The sequence below is a fragment of the Taudactylus pleione genome, unplaced genomic scaffold (assembly GCF_031769625.1).
Source record: "Taudactylus pleione unplaced genomic scaffold, aTauple2 ptg000201l, whole genome shotgun sequence".
In the NCBI taxonomy this organism is placed as follows: Eukaryota; Metazoa; Chordata; class Amphibia; order Anura; family Myobatrachidae; genus Taudactylus; species Taudactylus pleione.
This window is the reverse complement of record NW_028284603.1, coordinates 7,687,609-7,707,958: the sequence shown is the minus strand read 5'-3', so window position 1 is coordinate 7,707,958 and position 20,350 is coordinate 7,687,609. Positions and strand designations below refer to the sequence as shown.

At 42.6% G+C, this 20,350-nt stretch overlaps 1 protein-coding gene across 2 annotated transcripts in view; it reads left to right on the top strand.

The window, feature by feature from the left end:
* Window positions 1–1,015: 1,015 nt before the first annotated feature.
* The window catches only part of PELI1 (pellino E3 ubiquitin protein ligase 1), a 59,942-nt gene continuing 40,607 nt past the window's right edge, over window positions 1,016–20,350 (top strand). Inside the window, exon 1 of one of the 2 annotated variants that reach the window (XM_088477502.1) lies at window positions 1,016–1,095. The gene's annotated coding sequence lies outside the window, so the exon portion shown is untranslated. The other variant, XM_088477503.1, reaches the window with a different exon arrangement.

Here is a 20,350-nt window from a genome sequence, read left to right as displayed (position 1 = left end):
TTGATGGTTTTAAAACGTAATACGACTTAATGCTAAATAAGCCTGAGCTAGCATCAATTCCTATTGCCTTTTTAAATCCGTTAAAGCTGCTTTGACAAACCGACGGATAGTAAATATAGCCCCATGTGTGATTACATTATGGCTGGCAACCATCGATGTTGCCAATACAATGAAAATCAAGGGTTTGAGAATAGGGAGGTACCCTGCCTGTTTCATTTGTACTGGGCCCCACAAATTCTGACGACAGACAGCCCTGGGATCCATCCCTAATTTACTAAAGCAAATCGTGATGTCCAGTGTAATACTGTATAAAATTTGGAGCTAAATATACACACGTCCAGAGGAAGAGTGTTTCATTTTAGCTCTATAGGTTTCTATTTACTATACCTTGGAGAGAGATAATATGAATGTAAATAAAGCATACTTACCTAATTTCTATAAATCTTTTCCGGGAGCAGCCTGGTTCGGGGGGGCGGGGCCGGACTGTTGCCATAATTAGGACCCGTCTATTTCCAGGAAAAGTTTGCGATTCGCGAGTCCACAAGGGGGTTGGGGCTAAATGGCGCAATTCGCGTTATTTAGCCCTGCCCCCTCCTCGCGGACCCGCAAATTCCCCATTAAATTTCCCCATCCTGCCCACTTCACTAGATAGTGGGCAGGAAGTGGGAGATCTGCTTACACTTCCAGGGGGTGCAGGGGGCTACCCGGAAATTCGGGAGCCTCCTGTGACTTCCAGGAGTGTAGGCAAGTATGAGATAAAGTACCAACCAATGAGCTCCTGTCATTTTTCAAACACAGACTGTAAAGTGACAGTTAGGAGCTGATTGGTTGGTACTTTATCTTCATCCAATCTCCAAATTCTCCAAATCTTAGTACATAGACCCCTATAAATCGCACACTACAGCATTCACAATACAAAGACAGTTGTGTAGGAACTGGAAGGAAGGGGAGGACAGGGAGTTTTATTAGAGGACTAGGGAGGGACACAGACCTGCCGTGCTGTTACAGAACTACATGTCCCGTGATGCTTTGCCATGGACGTGCGTCGTGACCGCTCCGGTCCTGTGTTTATGGCCGTGCGTGCTGACGTCACCGGTGAGCGATCCTTCGCCTCTAGCAGTAATATTATATCTCCGCTGCTGTTGCTGCCGTTGGTGTGGAAGTGAAACAGCCGGAACCGTGTTCAGTGCGCCCCGCCATCTCCTGCCCGGTCCTGTGGTGGAGAGGAGGGCGCCATATTTGTCACTGGCATTTGCTATCATCATTAATATCATTATCCCGGGGAAGGAAAACGGAGTATCTTCCACCGCCATCGTGACAGCACTGGGCCGGGGACTTGGGCTCTCCTCCACGGAGAGGGCCGGCACGCTCAGCTCCATCGCTCTGTAAGTCATAGCGAGAAAACACCTGGCCGGATAGGGGTTGTTAAGTTCTTTTGGGGGGTCAGGAGGGGGTGAGGGTCCATCCTTTTGCCCATCTTGTGGTACACGCCCCCAGTCTGTCCCTGAGAGGGGCTACTTACACCCACAGGGCCATCCCCGTATTAGCCCTTAGGGCCCAGGCATTGTTCTCCGTAGCTTTATGGATCACTGGGAGTGACGCCCTGTGGCCCCTGCACAGCAGACAGCATGTTGGGGCTGAGCTGGCCCCTGAGTCCTCGTCACCTTGAGATGATACATCTGTGCCTCAGATTGGCATGATGGATGTCCATGTAAAGGACTTCTTGTCTTATGGAGCCACCCTTCATTATAGCCTTGACTGGGCCAGGCTTGATCTTATAATGCACACACATGAGTCAATATTGTGTGTGTGTGTATATATATATATATATATATATATATATATATATATATATATATATATGTATGTATGTGTGTGTATATATATATATATATATATATATATATATTCCACATGAACACTGTGCCAGATGAGAAGCCTTTGTACTGTGTATTCTTTGAGCCATGGTGTGTTATGGGTGATCAGTGACTAATACACACAGTGGGGATGTTGGTACATTTGCTGCTGTGTTTTCTTGCTTAGCACCTCATGGTTTGATCTGATTTGTGATTTTTCCTCCCTGATGTCATTGTGACTGTGATCTATATCAGTTGTGTATTTGCAGCTCGATGTCTTGGGAGATATCTCACACAAAGGTTACAGCTCTGAATAATTTGTGTGCGGCATATTTGCTTCTGCTCAGCCGATGCCTTGTTTGTTTGGGCTGCGGGAGCCTGTTGGTTATTTAGTGCTCATTTCTGTTTCTAGAGGATAATTTTCAGAAATGTTAAACTCATTTAAAGCTTGCTCATTGTGGGGACAAAATAAAGAGGAGGCCTGTCATACATTGCTGCTCCCAGGCAGATAAAGGGTTCGTTTCTGCTTTGTCGATTAATTCCATGTCCCACTATGCCCCCTCCGGAGGGGCTTGCATCTGTCTTCCTTGGCAGCACCACAAGTCTTTGTCATGAAGGCTGTTGCTTTGGGATCCTGCCTTTTGAGATTTTATGGATGTAACCCCCCCTATCATTTCACAACGTTCTTCCTATTCCAGTGTTGTGGGGGCTTCCTTCCCATTGTTAATATCCAGCTTATAGGTTTCCTGATATTTAATTACTTGGTCGACAATTATGTTTGAACCCGTGTTGTCAGTCGCTATATTTCATTAAAACAAGATGGGTCTCTCACATTCCTCTGATTCCTTTTTAGGAGTTTAAGGACTATGGGGCATATGTATCAAAGCTTGATGTGAGATAAAATTGTGAAAATTGTTTCTTAACACAGCCTGCAAAATGTAAGTTAGAAGCTGATTGGTTGGTGATGTGAGATATATATCACCAACCAATCAGTTTCGAACTTACATTTTGCAGGCTGTGTTAAGAAACAATTTTCACAATTTTATCTCACATCAAGCTTTGATACATATGCCCCTAAAAATGGAAAAAAATATAGCATATTGCTGTAAAAACATACACACAAAGGGCCTGATTCTGAGTTATATGCGACTTAATCTTTTACCACAGGCTTGGCTGCGTCTTTATGCCATCAGCGGGCGATTTTGTGAATAGTGATATGACATCTTGCGTGGCGCAAATCCGTCTTTGTGCGTCTATCGATGCCTCATTGGTGTAAGCCAACTGTGTACGAGTGTGTGTGTGTGTGTTCAGCCGCTGTGCGACAAGGAAAGTGTGGTTTGGGCGACGACAATGAACCTCAGGAGGGTGCGAGCAGAAATAATGGGCGCCCGTTCGGAGCTACATTTGAATTGCTCCATCGGGTGCCCATTAGTTACAGCTGCACTAAAAGCAATAGAATTCACCCCTATGTATATGAAACTGGTTATTTTTCCAACTCTAACATTTGTGTATCATGTTTTAATGAATTTTTGTAGGAAAGCTTTTGCCATTACTGTAAATATTTAAGTACTGCTATTCCAGCAGGTCATAACGTTATATCACTTTTACATGTGGCGTTTTGTAAAGGAAAAATCGAAAATATAATGAGCATATGTATTGAAAGAGAAAAAGTGTCCAATTGATATTGTTTCCTATCAAATGGCAAGTACGTGTGTGTAATATATATACATACATACTGAGTCTCCCATATCCAAAATGCTTGGGACCAAGGCTATTTTGGATATCGGAATATTTCGTATTTTGGAATATTTGTATACCATATTGAAATGTTTTAGGAATAGGGCCCAAATCTAAACACAAAATGCATTTATGATTCATATACACCTTATACACACAACCTGAAGGTAATTTTATACAATACTTTCCATAATTTTGTGCATCAAACAAAGTTTGTGTACATACATGAAATTCATTTATGTTTAATATACACATTAATAAGAGGTGGCATCTGAAATTATTCACCTCAGGGTGCGCTCACATAGACATAAGGATACATATAATACAATAAAATATTTTATTAAAAATGTTATGTTTAATATACACCTTGTATACACAGCCTATAAGTCATTTTATACTTTATTTTTAATAATTTGTGCCTTAAACAAAGTTTGTGTACATTGAACTATCAAAAATCAAAGATTTCACTATCTCAGTCATGCTAAAAATATTCGGTATTTGGATATGGGAAACTCAACCTATATATTTATAATATAATACTACACACATGTATTTGTTATTTGGGGTACTAACTTTTTTCCTTTTTTAAATAAAATAATTTTTGTTAGTAAATGTTATTAAATAAAGTGAATTTGCTATATACTTTGGTATTATCTCCCGAAATATAATCAGTTTTGTTTATTTCTAATATAGTAGGCCAACTGGCAGCCTCAGTCATTGAATTTCTTTCTTTTTATTGCGATCATATATATTATGTGATATATGATCTGGCTTGCCAGACGATATAATTTATCAACACCACAATATTGTCAGATATTACTATATCCAGGTCTTCACAGGATTGCCTAAAACACTTCTTAACAAAGCATAATATTGCATTATTAAGGCGTGTGAGTTTATTGTGATAATGCAGCGATCTATAGTTTGTAGTACAAAAAGTGATGAGAAACTTGAAAACCCACAAAGATAGAAAGGAAAAAGTAATTGGCTCTGTCTTCCTCTACGTCATTACTGCAGTTGCGCCAAACAGCCTCTTTCCGCGTGCCGTGTGACTCTGCTATCGCCAGGCATCCTTTGCCGAAAATGTGTCTGTTGCAATGTGATGCAACTAGGACGCACCAGGAGACTCTGCTGATTAATTTGTTATGCGACATCTGTGCGACCGATTCTCAATCTGTATACAAAGTGCTACGATGCAGTGACCGCTGCTTTCTTCCTCGCTAAATTCCGTTGAGCTTCGTATACAGACTCAGTCGCACACAAATATACAAGTGTTGCATATCAAATTAATCACTGCAGTCTCCTCGTGTGTCCTAGTGCAATCGCATTGCGACTAAAGGTGCCTACACACAGTACAATATTTTAAACAATTTTGCCGTTTTTTTGACAGATTAGAAGAAATCGTTTAAAATCTGCCGTGTATGCACGACATCGTGCGGTGTGCACTCCCATGGGTAGTCAGCCACATCACCTGATCTTTTGTACATGCAGGAACATCAGGCGATGCTGCTGACTATTCCATGCAGCGCTATGTGACCGGGGGGGCGGGCACCGGACCACCAGATATGTCGGCCTGGGATCATGGATCGCATCGCTGGGTACACAATCGTACCGTGTACCCACCTTAGGACTCGTTTTCGACAAAGACGATGCATGATGCTAGCAGATTTGCACGGGATCTGGCGGCTTGCACGCGCCAGGCATCTCACACTGTGTGGCGTATTGAAGCCAGATGTATGAGGACGGATCTGTATAAACCTTTGTGCATGGGAGTGTTAATTGTGTATAATGCATTTGCAAAGACTACTAAACATGCATTGACCCTGAATTGTCCAACAAATACTGTAAGGAAATAGTTATCTATGTTTGCTAGCCTCTGCGACATTTCTATATTGCCTTTTAAGAGCAATGGATGCACTTCTAAATGTCTGTTAAAAGTGAGGACAAAGTTCAAGGTTTTATCTACACTTTAATCTAGAATTGTCTTCCATTAGATGTGAACCCGAAAAGAGTAAACATGTTTGTTTCTTCTGCAAAATAGGCCACTGTCCCGCTGAAGCATCCGTGTCCAACTGCTGGATTTTGGATAAATTGGTAACCCACTGCCCATTGTGGCCAAATTGTACGTCAATCTTGTGCCTTGCGGTAGATTCACTGCATGCGTTGTTAACGTTAGAGTGAACTATTTAAAGGTGATTTTATAAACCTTGTGTTCACCAGATGGACTGAATATAGAGCAGAGCTTAGGGGTCATTGAACTTTTTAAGAAAAGTTCTTGCTGCATTAAATATTTCTTCATCATACAGATCCAAGTCGGCTGACTGCATCACACCATAAGTGTTTGTAAAACCGCCTGTGAGTACATGTCATTTGAGTTTACCATCTGCCTATCTCAGCCCTTTTTCACATTGTAAAATGCTACGTCTGCTTGCAAGAGGCACATATACATATTGGCGCACATTCGGTCTGCAGTCTTAAGGTGCGTATCCACTAGAAGATAGTGGAACAACAGTACGATTACAACATTGTAAACGTACAGTGGTTCCTCATCCCCTGTAGTGCCTACACTGAACGATATGTTGTTGAATTTTTTTCGTCTGCTGCTGATGGTGCTGGGCCCCTGACAGAGCACACATTTCTGCTCGCAGACCCCCGGGCAGGCGAGCAGAAATGTGCGATAAGTCAGCACTTTGGGCGTCCAACCAGGACTTTAGATGGGTTTAGCAGTTTTACACGCGTTCCATGTTGAAAAGGCTACGGTGGTAGCCGAAACGTGTTGCTGATCTCTTTTTAAGGATATCAGGGATCCCACCACCTGCATTGCCACCGGCTACACTATTACGCTGCAAACCATCCGCCAGCCACAGTGAAAGATTGGAAACTGCCGTTATACCCCGCTACGCTCAAGTCGACAGCCACAGGATTACAGCAGGGAGGAGGTAACGTAACCAGCTGTTCTTCTTAGGATAAGATTGGGAGAGGTCCAGTGTATATTTACAACAATCTAATCTGGCTGCAAGCGGGTGCTCGGGAGAGCTGAAACTGGTTGTGCTTGCTATATCTATTTTGCTGTATCTATTCAGCTACAAGCGGTGTGCTGACATTCTACACTAATTATTACATTTGCACATGCTAGGGGAAATTCCCAGTGAACTGTTTTAAATGGACACAATCTGCAACTGTCAGTCGTGTATGCATAACAAAGATGCCGTTCGGATCCAGATTATTGTTTACAACAACATACATGAACTTTTGACAATTAAGGAAAACAGTTGAGCCCTTGCTATAAAATACCTTGGCCGATTTTTTTTTCCTTTTTTTTTTTTTTCCTTTATTTAAAAAAAAAAAAAACAAAATAAAAAAAAGTGTGTGTATATGTATGTATGTATGTATATATATATATATATATATATATATATATATTGTGTGTATATACGTGTGTGTGTGTGTGTGTATGTATGTGTGTGTATGTATGTGTATGTATATATATATATATATATATATATATATATCTTAGGTATAGGGCTCCCGGGGGGGACTTAGGGTTGGGCATCCCCTCGGGAGGTTAGGGTTAGGCACCGCCCCGGGGGACTTAGATTTAGGTGGCGGGGAAGGGGGGGGGGGGTGTTAGGGTTAGGCACCCTTAAGGGGGGTTAGGTTAGAACATACTTACCTACGGACGATCAGGATTTTTAGCCGTGTCGCCCTGCCGCTGCCGGGATTTGAACCGCTGGACACATCTCATACAATTCTTATGAGATATATATATATATATTTTGTTTTTGAGAGCCTGATCAGTATATATATTAATAGGTTATGAGCAGTTGTGCTTGTATACGTGTGTGGATTTGAACTATGATTATTGCATTATTCTATGTACTGTATTTGTGCTATTAATGGAGTATTTTAATTAATGTAATTTGTACTCTATTACATGTATGATTTAATATCCCAACAAAGGTACATCAGCGCAGTATACTTGTTTTTTGATTTGGTAGAGTGAGGTTGGCAAATACCCCCTTCCCTTTTTTTTGTTTGTTTTTGTTTATACTGCTGCGATAGTGCTTGTATTCTCCTAAGTGTTTAGCGCTGGGTGATTTATTTTTGTTCTTTTTTACGTGTCTAAACCATGTCTATTTGGGCCCGATCGGCATGGGTGGCCAAAAACAATTAAATATCGCACCTCGATCTCCCATCACTTTAGACGGGAGATAAGGTAAGATAAAACAATTGAGTCGCCTCCTATATGTTTAACTTTGTTTTTGTACATTAGTGGAAAATGCTGCTCTTTTGTTTTTATATTTATTTTTTTATTAATACATGTGACTTGGAAAGAGCTAAAGAAGTTATCCAAGTATGCTGACTGGTTGCCTATTAGTGAGCTGGTAGGTTATTAAAGTCTTCTCCTAAACATTGACAATAAATGTAGAGGTTTGGACCTTGACTTGGGTCACTTCATCCCTCAAAGGGCCATATTCAATGCTATCAGTGTTCTCCCCAGAAATTTTTTCCAGCCGGGTGGGGGCCTTCGCAATTATGCGTGTGCCGGGAAAAGGGGTATCTCCCAGACCAATCCAGCCCGACATGTCTCAGGCTGCTCCCCCACTGGCTCTCAGTCAAGTGCCCAGTATGCAATGCCCCCTGTATTTGTGCCCTATATACAGTGCCCCCTGTAGTTTTCCCCTTTATGCATTGCCCCCGGTAGTTTAGCTTTGCCCTTATGCAGTGCCCCCTGGCTGAAGTAGTGCCCCTATGTAGTGCCGCAGACTGGTCCCTTATGTAGTGCCCCCAGGCTTAAATAGTGCCCCAGGCTGGACCCTTATGCAATGCCCCCAGGTATAAAGTGTCCCTTATGCAGTGCCCCCAGGCTGACCCCTTATGCAGTGCCCCCAGGCTTAAATAGTGCCCCCAGGCTGGCCCCTTTGTGCAGTGCCCCCAGGCTGGCCCCGGCCCCAGCCCTTACCTTTACTTGCTGGCCAGTCTCCCGCTCGCCGCTGCTGCTGCCACACGCTGACTGGATCTAACTAGATCCAGCAGGCGCGCAGGGCAGGCTCCTCACGTCGCGGACGCTGTGCATCACTGGGAACGCTGGCCTCTGATCAGAGGCTTCTTTAGCCTCCGGTCACTTCAAAGGCTAGTGTTCCACAGCGGGGGTCGGCAGGGAAAAGTGCCGGGCAGCAGGCTGTTTCTGCCGGGCGATGTGCCGGCAGAAAACAGCCTGTGGAGAACACTGGCTATGATGAATAGCTGCGGGAGGGAGGTCCCACAGCTATTCAATACACCCTGCTGTTTGGGAGGCTAAAGGATTTCTTCTCGCACCCCCACTGGGACAAAAGTGCTGGGGGCGTAAGTGTTTGCCGGCTTAGCCCGGCGATAACAGCCGCACACCCGGCACTTTAGTCAGAGAATGTCGGTTACCGCGCCTTCACACCAAGGTTAAGTCGTGAGAACTGGCATTCTCTGACTTAACCAATTCCCGACCAGGCAAACAGCGCGTTGTTTTGAATAGCTGCGGGAGCTCCCTCCCGCGGCTATTCATCATCGCACCGAATTGAATTCTGCCCAATGGCTTCAAATCACTGTTTGTTTAGGCACAAACAGTCAGCAGGTCCTGATCTGCGTTTAATAGGATGGATGGTAGATGAGTTAGGTTGAGTGCACATATGGTCACAATCAAACTGCAACATTTTTTTTTAAGGCAGATTTAGACAGTTTTTATAAGTAGCTTAATGTTATGGGATAGAGGCCCTGATTCAGAGCCCGCTCTGAATCAGGGCCGTCCCTGCTCCTATTTGGAGACCACCCACAGCTATAGCGAGCGGTCAAAATGATGGTCGCGATGGTCAAGACCATCGCGACCATCGGGCTTGCGACGAGACCCTGCGGTAGGGTCTTGCTGCCGCAAGCCCTGGAGTGCTTTTGGCTCTATCAGAGCTAAAAGCACTCCCACTGACATCACTAGTGATGTCAGTGGGGCCGGCCCCAGACGGTAGGCGTTCCCATGGGAACGCCTCCGTCTGGGCAGCCACGCCCCCGGCACGCCCACCAAAGGGGGCGTGCTGTCAATCACCATTGACAGCACGCCCCCTTTGGTGCGAGACCCATAGCCGTCGTTATTCGGGTCTCGCACATGCGCACGACGGACCCGGGTCTGTCGTGTGCATGCGCACTTGGGCAACATCGACCCGCTTGCGAGCGCTCAGCGCTCACGAGCGGGTCTGAATCAGGCCCAGAATTCCAATGAATATGGTGCCATTTTAGTAAGAAACTTCTTAACGATTTTATGGAGTGATACTTAAGGAAAGGAGGTTATTCAGTTGTACCGTGTTCTTCATATAGCGTGCGAGAAGAAATCCTTTAGTCGGCCTAACAGCACGCTCAATTGAATAACTCGGGAACTCCTTACTGGGGCTGTCAAAAGCGCGCTTAATTGAATCGCTCGCCGTAAAGCAATTTGTTTCTGGAACAAACCAAGTTTCAATGCATATGTTTGCGTGCAGGGAAAATACTAGCTGCTTTTGCATACAGCGAACAGATACTGGGCAGATTTGTTTTTACACTGAAATTTAGAATTGTTCCCGGACACATTTCATTACCAACTGTAAATCTCTCATTACCTGCAGTGTAACATGGTTTTCCAAGGTGCACATTACTCCTTCTTCTGCTTCTTTTTAGTGATTTTTCTTCTAGCTTTGGATAAGGCATTTTATACACATTTTAATGATGTACAATAAAAAGTTTTTTCAATGAGGTTCTCTTTTACAGTTGGCAAAAAACAATCTATTGTATTGGTTTGCTACATTAAAACATGAAATATTTTTCCACCGAAACAAGCGCATAATAAAACCTTTATCTTGATTTTAATGGGCTTTTCAAGCATTATTAAATGGCTAAAAAGCACATCAACCACTTTTATAGATGTTAATAAGCCCTTTAAGGTACTAATGTACAAAGCCATCTTCTCTTTAGCTGTATTTGACTTTTTCATCGAGTTCATGCAGGCATTGTAATATTTTTGCTTCTCTTTTGTGTATCCTATTTTGCAAAAAAGATGATCTTGCTTTATGCTACTTACGCAGGCCATATATCAGCGCCTCGATTCCCCGACTCAGATCGGCGATCAAAAACTCGATTCGCGGATGTTTATGATCTGTGCCTAATTCGCCGATTCTGGCCATTTTCATGTCTGAATTGAGATTGTCCAATATGTTGGATTTCTCTGATCCCCCGACCCCGGTAGAATGGAGAATTGGGGCAGTCCATCTCGGATGTATGGGCCCCATAAAGTTAATGGCGTTCTAAACACAGTAATTGTTGATATTTTATATAACCACATAGAAGGATGTAGACAGCTCTTTACATTGTACCATTTAATAAGTATAATATGAGGTTAGGAGCTCTGTATTTTAATTGTACGTCCTTTAAAATAAATGACATTCTTTAGAAATGACATTTTTCCTGTAACTGCACAGCAGTAGTTAAATACAGATAAAGCAATTTCTAGATAAAGTCCTATTATTTCATATTTTCCCTGTCAAGAAATGAGTGCAAAGTCCAGGAGACCGGTTATATTTTCCCTTCCCTTTCATAATCAAAGAATATGCCTTTGTTGGGGAGCCTAAGGTATTCAGGCATAGCCAGACCCTTTCTTGTGGGCAGACACACCACAGGGAAATATTACTAAGAGTAGGCGAGGAAACCAACTAATACAATAGTGAGCAGCGCTTATGGTCTTTAGAGTCATTCTTTGTAAGACATGCGTCCGACCAGAGTATCTATAACAGACTAATTGCAATATAGGCTGGGATTAGAACAGAAAGGTGATTATACATAGTTGCACACAAGTCCTTTTTGAGGACCGATCTTGCAAAGTTTTTTTTTTTAATTTAGCATCGCGCAGATGTACAAGCTGACTGTCCATGGGCGACTCCAAGTCGTACGCGTCTCGGTCACAACTCTACTTGCATAAGTGGATGGTGAAGATGCATTTGCGGATAGGCTACGTTTAGTGAGGCCGTCTAGTCGGAATGGTGGGCAATATGGAGTTGAGCTTATACAGTGATCCAATTTCAATGGCATCTCTTGCACAAAGGATACGGCTGGCTCAGGTATGCACTCGTACTGATTATGCCTAATCGAACAAGAATATATAAGGGCTCTGTGGTCACATATGTGTGCAACTTGGCATATGGGAGAATATATGCATTGAACTGTGTGCGTGCAGCGGGGGTGTACTTCTGAATAAACCACTTTTTTTTTTTTTTTTTTTTTTCGGTGGCTTCACAGATTAAAACTATATGCAATGAAGAAATTAAAGGCAAAAACTTGTTTGTCAGTGTACAAACTATGTTGGAGGAATTGATCAAATATACACTTATTTTGATAAGACCACAGATACAGCTGGTTCAAGTAGGGGCTTTCTGTGTAATTTGAAAGACCATCTCAGGGGAAGGTGCCTGTCAGATTAAACCTCAGATGGCACTCCAGGAAACTGCCTCTTCCCTTATTACTGTGCTGACACTGGCACCGGAGATTGTTAGCTTACAGTGATCACCTTTTTATTTATTCATTCTTGTAAAGTTGCTATTTTTTTTATTTTCTCATAATAGGGTACGATACAGCACCAATAGCAAATTGAGAGGGTAACCATTGAGGTATAAAACACAATCAGTACAATAATATTGAGTAGTAGAATGTTAAAATAAAAATGAAAAATAAAATGTGTTTTTTTTTTTGTTTGGTTTTTTTTTTTTTGAAACTCAAAACAATTGAGAGCAAGCAGTTATGTTACATAGGAGATTAAGGAAATGGAAGAATAATATGAATTGTGGATATTTATGCTATATTCCAGGGGAGGACTATCTAATATACAATTATTCAAAGCGAAAGCGGACGGAAGTTGCATATTTTCCCTGCGCACTGCAATTGACCAGGTTTAACATATGTCAAACTAATCTGAATGTTTTGTCACATTTGGGATAGATCTTGAAAAGAGCGAGTATAATAGGCAAGATGGTATTCTGATTACAGTAATCGAGAAGATGAAGTTATAAACACAGCCTCCACATTGCTTCATATTTGGCCCGGGTGGCATTCTGTCTGTGTAGGCATTGTATGAAGCATGGCAGAGCCAGTATTTAGTTGATGGTTTGTGTGATGCGAGCTGTTTAAGCTTACCCCTGCGAAGATTGATTTACTCCCATTTTTTGCTTGCTGTGTTGTTAAAAGAAAAATTTAAATTTTGTATATATGATTGTCTTTACCCAGTCTTATTTTATTACGGTTTGTTCCCAATTGTAAAGCACAACGGAATGTGTTGGTGCCATATAAGTAACAGTTAATGAGTCTATATGTACTAAAAGTGTGTAAAGACCTCCTGGTGTCCTTAGTAAACAATACAATGTCTGGGATTGGCCAAGTAATTATGACATCAGTGCTTTTGATTGTTTCTCTGTCACTTATAAAAACTGTGGTCCCTTGTCTGATGAAACGCGTAGAGGGGTGATCTTTCACATATGGAATGGCTTTCCTGAAAGCTGCTGGCATCGCATGCCAGGTTTCTGATTCATTGCTAGCCAAGTTGCTGAGTTTGACGTATGTATGGGCTCGATTCAATGCAGCGCGAATTGAATAGTGCCAGGAAGGAGCTCCCGGAGCTGTTCAATTTAGCACGCTGTTAAGCCCGACTATGGATTTCTTCTCACACCCCTCCTGGGGTGCAAGCAGAAATCTGAAAAAACTACTGGCGCGATGCTGTTTTCTGCCCTTAGCGCGGTGGAAACGGCATCGCACTAGGCAGTTAAGTCGGCGAATGCCGGTTCTCGCGACTAAACACCATGTTTAAAGGGCAAGAACGAGCATTCTCCGACATAACAGCGTGCTGAAATGAATAGCTCTGGGACTGCCTTCCCGGCGCTATTCAATTCGTGTTGAATTAAATTGGTCCCCTTTTGTGTATATGTATACGTATGTGCATGGGAAAATGTACAGACGCTGGAAGCCTGAACCATCAGGGTCCCAACTGGGGCTGGTAAGTACCCTAACCCTCCCCTCTCCCCAGCCCCCTAACCCTTCCTTAGTGGTGCCTAACCCCCCCCACCCCCCCTTCCCACACCCTAAACCTAACTCTCCCAGGTGGGTGTCTAACCCTAATTTCCCCCCGGGGGTGCCTACAGGTGTTACAGATTCATGGAAAATAAAATTAATTGTATGTAACTTGTGAAACCATTGTATCTTCTGCTGCTGTTCAAAGAGATGTCTATACAATACAGTGCTTGTTCAAGCCAGCTCTTCATTTAATAGTATAGGATCTAAGTTACCAATAGGTGTAGACCTATATGAGAACAAGAACACTCATACCACTAGGTACGGTTTCTAGTATTTGTTCTTATGGTTTTTATTTACACACACAGGGCTCGATTCAATTGAACGCAAATTAAATAGCGCTGGGAGGGAGCTTCCAGAGCTATTCAATTCAGCCCGTTGTTAGGTCGGAGAATGCCCGTTCTCCCGCCCCTTGCGCCTTAAACAGGGTGTTTAGTCTTGAGAACGAACATTCTCCGACTAAACTACCCGGCGCTATGCTGTTTCCGCGGTGCTAAGGGTCGAAAACACCATAGCGCCTGTACTTTTGTCGGATTTCTGCTTGCACCCCTGGAGGGATGCGAGAAGAAATGCTTAACAGCTTACTGAATTGAATAGCTCCGGAAGCTCCCTCCCGGCGCTATTTACTTCGCTTTGAAATGAATCGAGCCCTAAGACATGCATCATTTCAATGTATATTAGTGCAAATATGAAATCTATATCCCTATCCAGAAACACAGATATTTATACATATGTTTATTTGGGAGTACTGGTCTCCTGATTACATGCATAGAGGAGCAAAATGTCTATTCTCATTTCAAGCACCACAAATTTCTATGTTCTGTTTATGCAAAGATCAATTTTGAGCTTAACAACTAATTTCAAGTACTTCACTTTATCTATTGCACAAGTGGGAATTGCTTAATTTTGTATGTATTTCAGCATCAGGAACAGTCGAGTGCACTTTCAGATCTCGTAACAGTCCGGTTTACATGTTGAAATTCTTATACATATAATTCTTATACATATGTGTGACATGCAGGGAGAATGTAAGTGCCCGTAGACGTCATAGTATGACAGATGAGTTGCACCTGTGTACCAGAAATTACACTCCCTAAATCCAGCTTTTTGGAATGTTGCTGAAATATGAATAAAATAAAAAGCGTGGAAGAAGAGTAGCAATTTTCAGTGGCCTATAGTCACAGTGCACTAGATTGGCGGGGAAACTATTATGAAAGATGTGCCCATCCTTGTAAAGTAACACTGGTATTTAAATGCAGTGAAGGCTATTTTGTAGACAAACCAATATTCATCCCTATCTCTTGTGCCTCAGTGGTGCCACTAGTATTTAATAGTCTGAGTGCTCATTCATTGGTTAAGCCACAAAATGGCAGCCCCCAGTAACTGTAGGAGACCTATGCTCATCACCTCTAAGAGAAATACATTTTGTAACCGATTTTAAGCACTGCAAAGGCTTGTACACTTAGGTGCTATTAATGCCAGCTTTTCAACTGAATCCCCATAGAAGAAGTATTACTGATCCCTAAAGCTGGGTACACACTAGGCCAACCTATCTGTTGATTGGTAAGTGTATACACACTTGCCAATCGTCTTCCGTATGTGCCGGGCTTGACAGTTCAACTGGACAGGCATTTAAATTTGCACACCCTGTAGAGTTGTCAATTACCACTGGGTCCTGCAGCATTTGTACAGGTGATCAGCGGTTCACTCTTACACACCAGCAGATGACATATATATCTTTCGTAGTGTTCATTCTAGCACCCTGCACTTGTCACAACCCGTGCATTTCCTCTTTCCTGACTGGGGTATTGCTCTCTAGTCTGCATCTCAGCAGTGTTGTATCAGTTGAGTGTGCTAGAAGCACCAGAGCAGAGAGACACACCCCTGGCAAGAAAGAGGAACTACAGCCATGGTCAAAAGTTTTGAGAATGACACAAGTATTTGTTTTCACAAAGTCTGCTGCTTCAGTTTTTATGATGGCAATTTGCATATACTCCATAATGTCATGAAGAGGGATCAGATGAATTGCAATTAATTGGAAAGTCCCTCTTTCCCATGACCATGAACTTAATCCCAAAAACATTTGCACTACATTTCAGCCCTGCCACAAAAGGACCAGCTGACATCATGTCAGTGATTCTCTCGTTAACACAGGTGAGAGTGTTGACGAGGACAAGGCTGGAGATCATGCTGAGTGAGTTAGAATAACAGACTGGAAGCTTTAAAAGGAGGGTGGAGCTTGATATCATTGTTCTTCCTATGTTAACCATGGTTACCTGCAAGGAAACATGTGCAGTCATCATTGCTTTGCACAAAAAGGGCTTCACAGGCAAGGATATTGTTGCTAGTAAGATTGCACCTAAATCAACCATTTATCGGATCATCAAGAACTTCAAGGAGAGAGGTTCAATAGTTGTGAAGAAGGCTTCAAGGCACCCAAGAATGTCCAGCAAGCGCCAGGACCATCTCTTAAAGTTGATTCAGCTGTGGGATCGGGGCTCCACCAGTGCAGAGCTTACTCAGGATTAGCAGCAGGCAGGTGTGAGTGCATCGACTTTTGGAGGATGGCTTGGTGTCAAGTAGGGGGCAGCAAAGGAGCCACTTCTCTCCAGGAAACACATCAGGGACAGACTGATATTCTGTAAAAGGTACAGGGATTGGACTGCTGAGGACTGGGATAAAGTTATTTTCTTTGATGAATCTCCTTTCAGATTGTTTGGGGCATCTGGAAAAATGCTTGTCTGGGAAAGGAAAGGTGAGCGCTACCATCAGTCCTGTGTCATGCCAACAGTAAAGCATCCTGAGACCATTCATGTGTGGGGTTGCTTCTCAGCCAAGGCAGTGGGCTCACTCACAATTGGTTCTCAGCCAAGGGAGTGGGCTCACTCACAGTTTTGCCTAAGAACACAGCCATGAATAAAGAATGGTACCAAAACATCCTCCAAGAGCAACTTCTCCCAACCATCCAAGAACAGTTTGGTGATGAACAATGCCTTTTCCAGCATGATGGAGCATCTTGCCATAAGGCAAAAGTGCTAACTACGTGGCTCGGGGAACAAAACATCTAAATTTTGGGTCCGTGGCCAGGAAACTCCCCAGACCTTAATCCCATTGAGAACTTGTGGTCAATCCTCAAGAAGCGGGTGGACAAACAAACTCCACAAATTCTGACAAACTCCAAGCATTGATTAGGCAAGAATGGGCGGCCATCAGTTAGTATGTGGCCCAGAAATTGACAGCATGCCAGGACGAATTGCAGAGATCTTGAAAAAGAAGGATCAACACTGCAAATATTGACTCTTTTGAATAAACTGTAATTGTCAATAAAAACCTTTGACACTTATGAAATGCTTGTAATTATAACCTGAGTATACCATAGTAACGTCAGACAAATAGGTCTAAAAACGCTGACGCAGCAAACTTTGTGAAAACCAATACTTGTGTTATTCTCAACTTTTGTCCATGGCTGTACATGGATTGTGACCGGTGCAGGGTGCTAGAATGATAACTACTTTCAGATATATTGGCCATCTGATGTGGTGCACAGCAGATCGGATATATCTGTGAATGATGTTGTTTGCAGACATATCTGCTGTACACACCCAGGGATGCAGTATAGATATATCGCCCGTTCAATGGAACAAGCGATATATCAGTGTGTACCCAACATAAGTTGTGTATTCTCGGCATAGCATTCCGTGATCTCTCTACTGAAGTGTGCTTATAGATCTGCTTCAGTACAAGGAACCAAAGTCTTTATGTACTTAGTATCTTATTACTCTTATCATTACCTGATAGAGTACATATCTCTGGTTATGGCTCTGTAGTCTGAATCCTTAATTTAATAGAAGGTATATTGCAGCTTGGAATGTAACTGTTATGACACACTAAAAATAAACCATAACATTTACTCATTCACTTTGGTATCAAAGACCAATAATACAGAGAAAAATAAAGCAAGTCATCTTTATTGTTCAGCTGACTATACCTGACCTTTCATGTATTTACAGAGAGAGGTGAATTCATCTAGTACAACCCATTAAAGTCAGACCATTAGACCGTAATCTACTTGTGCAATTACATCCTTTTGATGCTTGGCTGTTCATGAATGCATGGTCGTACCCCAATTCCTTGCAAAATAGAAGCCTTTTAACACTGGGACAAGTCCCTAGTGGTTTTGGCAGCAAAATGGTTAAATGTGCATTGTTTATTGAGTGTTTGGACTGGAAATTGTCCATTTGTTTTAGGTACTTGTCATTTAATAAAACAGTCTGTGCATATACTAAAGTTGGTTAATGTAAGTGATCTCCCCAGCACTGGAAAAATATGGAGAGGCTGTCTGTTTGATCACAAGCAGTCTTCTTAACCCTACAAGTCCTTTCCAGCTCAAGTTTCCTACAACCTTATTTGTTTTAGTCTCTGAACCTAAGCGGTCCCACTAATCAAAAGCACAGAATGGTTCAGGTAACGGGTTCTGTGTTCCCTCTGGGACAACGTAATCAAGCATAGATCTTAGAAACAGGCCCTGCTGCTATTACTGACGCCACGTGCAATAGGAAGCATGCTTTCTGCTGCATACTGAAGAGGATTGATTTTTTTTTTTTTTTCACTCTGTTACCTTTTTCCAGTATAAGTTTTGTACTTAGTGTTGGTAATTTCTCCTTAATTCTAGTTGGGTACAGTAAGCTGGTGAAACAAACAACTTCCCAGTTCTGTAGTTGTTTACATTGTATTATAGAACTTTTTTTAATTTATTTTATTCCATTGCTGTCTGGCTTTAATGTTAAAGAGTGTGCCCACAGCTCCTGTCTAAAGTGACAAGAGCTATTCCATTGTGCATGCAACAAGCCCAGCGCTGGTCTTGACGGCCGCCTTACCGTGCCCAATATGCATGGGACTAGCCATGTAATGCGGCTTCTCCCGTGCAAAGTGCCAATGAAGGTACTCAAAAGTGGGGTGCGGTAAGCTGCATCTCCTGACTTAAGTGCTGGGAGTGATGCGTATAATTTAATAGCTCCAGGCACTCATTCCCGGAGCTATTCAGCATTGCATGCATTTAATTAAATTCCACGAATTAAGGTGGGTAGACGCCTAGCAGATATATCTATAGATGATGGTCGTTAATATACACTGAACGGCCATAATCTTCCAGGCAGCCGCGGGTCCCGTTGGGCAGGGGGCCGGATCCACTCCCCGCGGCTGCTGCTGCATGTGTACGGGCGGTCGGCAGATCATCCGTACACACAGCCGGGGGCGTATCCCACCCCCCTCGCTGCTGCCGACTGCCTGTATACATTTGCCGATGGACAGATATGTCTCCAGATATATCTGTCCATTGGCTGTGCAGCACATTCGAGAACGACGTAGTTCTGACATATCGCTGGCACACACTGGGCGACAGGCACCAGATATGTTGGCCGATCAATTGATCGGCCAATATATGTCAGTGTGTGCCCAGCTTTAGAGAGGAAATAATAGACCATCTTTCTTGGTTTTGTCCTGCTTCAGTTACCCTGGAATAATTATATTTTTCTATTTTTTTTTATTGTATAATTTAAATCTTGTTTCTAATTTTTATAGAAATCATATAGGTGTTTTTGTTCTATTTTTAGTTAGTATTTTACATATGAACAGAAAATGACACTGAAATGTATGTAGCTTGTTCTCCCGAGTACATGGATAACAAACTGTGTCCTTTTGAATAAGGTTTTTTGGACATTTTAGGGACAAAAAGACGTCAGGAGGGTTATTACTAATACATCCTCAGTGGCAGTTACTGTTAAATCCACATCAGCATGAGAGCGTTGAATCAACTATCCCATGCAAGATAGGTGGTCCTGCTATATGGAGGAAATCCCTAGTGATGTCTCACGTTAACGTCACTGGTATTTCCTTTAACAGTACGGAAATGCTCTGTCGTTTTCCTATTGTACAAACAGCACTCAGATTTGACAGATGTTATACACATTGTGGGGCCATGAACAAAACTGTTTAATGTCATCTGTTGCATCTGAGCACTCGCCAAAAGCTGCGTGCTTCATGAACTTCAAGCTGCAGCATGGCAGCACCAGATGTGACTGTTGTGAACCCGAATGACCCTAGACGTTAAGTGTCCGCAGAGGCATTGCATGCATGATGATGCAGTCGCAATTATTCCAATCCGATATCGATTACATAAGTTGATGTCCCACTTTGTAGAGCTGATGGTGTTTTTTTTGTTGAATTGACTAAACTCTTATGCTGGGTACACACTTATATGATCGGGTCATTCTTTTGAATCCTGACCCGTTCATGCGATATCTCAAAGAGTGCGTACTCTCCTTCGATCGTGTATTGTCAGAAAAAACAGGTCTCCTCTGAAGATCAGGTTTTATGTGCAGTTCAATTTCATCCGATTCCATAATGCGATATCGGACCAAAAGTGAGGCGTGTACACACTGCCTACCGTTCTGCCCATGCTGCTACTGGCTTTGTGTCTTTTCATCTGATATTTTAGACAGAAGGTGGTCGAAGATCGCAAGTTAGATGATATAGGTGTGTACTCATGTATTGGCACTGTGATCGGGACTTCTGAAACGTAAGTGAAATAGAAAGTAAAATCACATCTTAAGTGTGATTTGTATAAGTGTGTACCCAGCTTTACTGTGCTTGTG